A 6,493-nucleotide genomic window follows, 5' to 3' on the forward strand; every position below is an offset into this window, starting at 1 on the left:
GGAGATGCACAGAAGGAGGTTGCATGCGAAGGCATGGGCCTCGCTCGTTTGTTTTTTTCATGAGGCACATCTTTCGCTTTTTTTGTCATTGGCTTCCTCCATTCAGGGTGAACCCGTGTTATCTGGTGTAGCGGGCAACATGGTAGGGGGAAATGGCACTGAATGACTTGGAGAGATTAGCAACCACAGGACAGGTCCAGCCAACACGGAGGCCTGTACGTTAGCGCTCACCAGCTTGGCTCGCTCGCAAACTCGCAAGCTCCTTTCCATGCGCAGAATGCACTGTGATGGACTAACTGCTTTTTTGAATCGCATTACCTATGTTATCTTCATATCTGCTCTGCCCAGGTGCTTGGGTCAAAGCCCCCCACCTGGTTAAGCATTAAAAATAAATGTGTAATGTGCAGAACGGCCAACAGGGAGGCCAGTGTCTGGTATGTTTAAATGTGAGTCTATGAAACTGGTTTTAGCTGGTCTTCCAGGTTTTAGAGAGCTTTTGGATACTTTTTGGCTAGTCATAGCTGGTCAGGCTCGAAAACCAGCTGAACTACCAGCTTGACCAGGCTAAAGGCTTGGCCAGCTTGGCTGGTGTGAGATGGAAGTAGATGGTTTAAGCTGGTCCTCCCAGCCTGGCAAAGCAGGTTAAGATGGTCAGGCTGTTGATCCACCAGCTTAACCTGACTGGGAGACCAGCTAAAACCAGCTTAGGCTGGTCTTAGCTGGTCTTTTCACTACAAAATAATAATATTAATCTACACAATAAACATACTTAAGGTTACTTCTGGTAAATTGGTACACGTTTTGATACTCATTTCAATGTAAGCTGGTCTTTTCAGTAGGGCAGCTGTATACCGATATGAAAATTAACTGTTTTTTTGTGGTAAAAGTGTAGTAACCATGTTTTTTGGTGTATTGATTAGTAGCAAAACCATGGTTTTACTACACTAACCATGGTCTTACTATGTTTTTTGAAAACCATGTCAAAACCATGGTTATTTTGTAGTCCCCATGCTTTTACTACAGTAACCATGTTTTTTAACCCCTTAGAATTCCTGAAAAAGGCTTAAAAATGCCTAAAAAGGACACATTGTACCTGCTGTGTTGATTGTAACTTATCTTAAAACGGTTTACATCATTCGGATGACAAGCATTTCAGCTTTCCAAAGATTGGTTCTATACATGTTTAGCTTTTGTTTTTGAGTTGTTGTATTTGATGAAGTTTTCTATCAAATAATGCAGTGTCCCTTCCAAGGTACACTGGAATTTTAAGTAAATGTAGTAAAACCATGGTTTACTACATTTCCCTAAGGTTTTCTATGCATGTTTGTTGTGTATAAATCGAGAAAATTTTGCAACAAAGAATTAATTTAGGCATTTACATACAATAAAACAAAACAAAAATAACTTTTTTTTTTTTTTTTTTTTTTTTTTTTTTTTTTAGTGCAAAAATGGATCGTTTTATTCAAAGGACAAATCCATGAAAAACGTTTCTGGATAATTTTTGCACTTAATAAAGTCACATACATTCTATGTAAATATCAAAGAACAAATTAGCATATTATTTTTTTTTTTTTTTTTTTTTTTTTTTTTTTTTTTTTTTTTTTTAATTACCATTATGTTAGTAACAATTAACATTTGTATTATACATACAAATAGTATTATACAATAACATAGTATTATAAAATAAAAAGAACAAACATTCTTAAATGAGGGATTTACAGTTATAAAAAATAATAAAGTAAAAATAATGAATTAAATAAACAAATAATAATAAAATAAAGAAAGAAAATAAATAAAGAAAAAACATACATAGACATAAAATAAATGTTATATTTTTACTCAAGTAGGGGGTAGTGAAGTTCATCTAAATATTATATCTCAAATTACAGATGAATTCAAAACCTTATTTAAAATCTGGTATGATTTAACTGCTTTTTTGTTATTCTTTAATTTACAAAGAGAATCAGTTAAACTTTTTAATTCTGAGCAAAAAGCAATAAAATTAGGTTTAGAGGCTGTAGCTTTACACTTGTGAATATGACCTTTTCCAAGCAAGCACAGGATATTAATAGTATTGTTTAAAGGAACAGAACCAGTATTACATGACAAAAACAGGACCATTTCTTCAGTGAAGTCAATAAAGTTATTAAAGGATGTAAAAATCAATCTTGAAATTTCATTCCAAAATGGTGTTGTAAAGTGACATTTAAAAAACAAATGAATCACTGATTCATTTTCAGAACCACAAAAAGAGCACTCTGGGTGAATATCCATAAATTTAGATAAAAATAATTTGCAGGGGTAAAAATTATGAAGGATTTTAAGGTGGATTTCTTTTACTTTATTTGGTATCACAAACTTATTATGAATAGACCATATGTTAGATAAAGATACAGAAGGATATAACCGTTTCCATGAATACACTGCTTTAGGAGAAATACTACTTATAGAGAGTAATGTTCTTCTGATATGAATATTATTGCATTTTTTATCTAACAAGTCAATACCATCTATCATTATTCGAGGAATGTCTTCCCTTAAAGGAGAGTATTGTAAGGATGATCTGATAAGCTGTAGAAGTTTAGGGGAAATACCCTTAATTATTCTCAGAAAATCTCTTTGAGTAATATTAATACTGTTTTCTTGACTAAATTTTTCATAACTAATTAGAGTCCCGTCAGTGTTTAAAAATTTTGAAATACATAATATATTCTTTTCTACACATTCTTTATTAAATACCGTCCTGTTTTTATATAGGATATATTGATTATTCCATACAATGCATTTGTGAGGTGAAAAATTGTGTTTAAAAGCCAGTTTCCAAGAATCCAGTGCTTGCTTGTGAAAATCTGATAAATGGATAGGTAACTTATTACATTTAAAATTACAACTTAGCAAAAGCTTTAAACCACCACATCGATTAAATAATAAATTTGGAATGAAAAACCAGGGAGCATTTCCTCCAAGCATACATTGTTTGACCCAGTTGATTTTAAACACCTGATTGAGAGTTGTGAAATCAATAGCATTAAAGCCTCCCTCAGCATGGTCTCTAATCATTGTTTTCCTTTTGATATATTCCGTTTTGTTTTTCCAAATAAATTTAAATAAGAGCGAGTCAATTGATGTTGCTGTTCTTTTGTCCACAAATAACGATAAAGCCGGGTACACCAGTCTTGAGATTCCTTCTGCTTTTGAAAGCAGTGTTCTTCCTTGTATAGTTAAGTCCCTTTGAAGCCATCTGTTAAAAATGTTTTTTGCTTTTTGTAGCTTAGGGGTAAAGTTGTTGTCCAGTCTTTCCTTTACAGATTTTGTAATTGTTATGCCGAGATATTTCACTGACTGCTGGACCTTAATACCATTGATAACAGTTTTGTTAGAGCCATGAACCGCAAGTATTTCACTCTTGTCTGTGTTAATTAGGAGGCCTGAAGCTTTTGAAAAAAGATCCAAACCTTTCAAAACACTCAAAACCTGGTTTTCGTCTTTAAGAAAAATACAAGTATCATCTGCTAACTGAGATGTTAAAATAACATCATCACCAATTCTTATACCCTCAACATTGATACAATTTACAGTATAAAGATTCAATAATTCTGCTGCAATTAAAAACAAAAAGGGGGAAATCGGGCAACCTTGTCGAATACCTCTGCTGAGTTCAAAACGCTTAGAAGTACCTTCTGCTAGGGAAACACTACTGTTTATACCTTTATATATAGTTCTGACCATATTCTTAAATTTAAGACCAAATCCAAATTTATCTAAGGCTGTATATATAAATTCATGTTCAATAGAGTCAAAAGCCTTATAAAAGTCTAGGAACAGAATAATGGCTCCTTCTTCAATAAGATCAGAGTAATCCAACATATCCAATACAAGACGTATATTATTAGCAATGTGTCTACCCTTCATAAAGCCTGATTGTGTTATTGAAATAATATCTTCTAAACAAGGTTTTAATCTTTTTGCAAATAAAGAGGTTAACAGTTTATAATCAGAATTTAGGAGAGTGATAGGGCGCAGATTTTCAATATGACGATTATCTTTATTTGGTTTTGGCAGAAGTGTAATAAGACCTTGTTTCATAGTTTCTGCTAATTCACCAGAATCTAAACAATCTTTAAAAACAGTAAAAATCAATTCTCTTAATTCATTCCAAAAAGTTCTATAAAATTCAAATGGCAAGCCATCAGGACCAGGACTTTTATTTAATGGAGATTTGGATAAAATACAATCTAATTCATCTAAAGTTATAGGATTTTCACAGCTTTTAAAACTATTGGCAGATATTTTAGGTATAAACTGATCAACTCTATCAAAAAAAGAATCACTTTCATTAACATTGAATGATGAGGAGTAAAGGTTTTTGTAAAAATTATATATATATGAATGTATAATTTGGCTATCAGAAGTAAGATTGTCGTTTACAAAAAGGTTTTGAATTTTTTTGGAAATAGCACGACTTTTCTCTAAATTAAAAAAATAATTGGAATTTTTCTCACCATATTCAAGCCATTTGGCTCTTGATCTTATAAAGGCTCCTCTCGCTCTTTCTATGTAAAGTTTATCAAGCTTCTCTTGTAAATCATGAAGATTTAATAATTCCTCCTCGTTAGGTAGTGTTTTTTTAAGAAGGTAATTAATATTGCTTAATAAGTTATCATGAATTTGTACTCTCTTTTTAGCCTGTTCTTTTCCATATTTAATTGAATAGCTTCTGCACTCATTTTTTAATAGTTCCCATTTTAAAGATGTAGAAATATCTGTCATATTTTTGTATTTTTTAATAATATCTTGTATTGCCTCAATATATGGGTTTTGATCTAAAAAAGAACAATTCAGTTTCCAATATCCCAAATTTCTATTATTTGTCTTTTTTGCATTTGAAAGAAGCAAAGAAATTCCAGCATGGTCTGTTAAAGGAGCCGGAGAGATTTCGCAAGTGTTGATGAATTGAGATAGAGATTCTGAAATCAACCAAAGATCTATTCTAGACTTTTTAGACATATCAGGTTTAAACCATGTGAATGAATCTACTGAAGAAGGGTGAAGATACCTAAAAGAATCTAACAGTGATAAATTGTTGCAAAAGTCAGTAATAACAGAGTTAATAATGTGACCAGTGGTCCTTGAGGGAAACCTGTCCATATTATTGTTAGGAGCCTCATTGAAATCACCACCCGTAATCAAAAAAGCAGATGGGAATTTACCTTTTAACTGTGAGATCTTATTAGATAGATCATGTAAGAGGGCCTTATTTGCAGCAGAATTATTGTAACCATACACATTACCTAGAATAAACAAAAATGCCTCATACTCTATTACAGTTACAATCCATTTACCATCAACAGAAAAATGAGATTCCAAGATATTCCCTTTAAAGTTTCTTTCAAAAAGAATAGCTACACCCCCAGAATGATTAGTACAATGACTAAAAAGAACTTTGCCCCCCCACTGATTTTGCCAAAAACTTTCATCTGTTTTACTTGAGTAAGTTTCTTGAAGAAAATAAATGTTCTTTTTTAAAGAATGACAAAATAAAAATAAAGCTTTTCTCTTAGTAATATCTCTAATCCCTCGAACATTTATTGAAAAAAGTGACAACGAAAACATTAATATATTGCTTATTGAAAGAATAAAATTGCCTGTTAAACAAGTGTAAACTTTTAACAAAATAGATACTCATCGATGATTGTGCTGATTTTGGTGCGTAAATGTAGTTTACCAATACTAAAAGTCTATTTTACCTACCCCTTCTCATTCTATTTTTTTACTATTCGTGTTCAACCCACTAATTGCAACTACAGTGAACCAAAATTAATAACTCTGCTTCAACATTCACAAAACAGTGACTTTTAGAAAACTTCATAGAACAACAATTTTACAAAAAGAGGTTCGTTATCATTTTAGATCAGATCATCTATTGAAATTCTTTTACCCTCTATAATGGCATATGGCCCTTTGAATCCGGCGATCTTCTTTTTTCGTCTGGCATCCTCCACCAGAGGCCATAGCTTGGCTCTTGCATCTTTGACATATTGTGTAAGATCCTCAGTGATTTTAATGTTCTTCTGCTTGAGAACTTCGGAATTTTTGGCGTCGATCCAAATGCGATCTCGTGTCGTTCGCGCCAAGAATTGCACGATGATACGGCGAGGTTGTGAGGAACCGATACCTTTTTTGGGACCCAAGCGATGGGCAACATCAACCGAGTTTTGCAGAGTATCCGCAATAGTTGGAGAGATACGAGAAAGAAGCTCAATTACCGTCATCTTGACATTCTCTTCGTCTTGTTCCGGGATACCTGAAATTTTCAAGTTCCAACGTCTTTGGTAGGATTCTAGCTCATTCACTCTGTTTCGCAGCATCTTGTTCTCCGCAGTTATCGCTGATATTTTTTCCTCCGCCATGTCCAGTCTGCCGTTAATCCCACTCACTTGATCTTTGATTTCTTTCACATCGCTCTCCACAGACACAAGTTTCTCTAGAAACG

The sequence above is a fragment of the Paramisgurnus dabryanus genome, chromosome 11 (assembly GCF_030506205.2).
Source record: "Paramisgurnus dabryanus chromosome 11, PD_genome_1.1, whole genome shotgun sequence".
Taxonomy (NCBI): Eukaryota; Metazoa; Chordata; class Actinopteri; order Cypriniformes; family Cobitidae; genus Paramisgurnus; species Paramisgurnus dabryanus.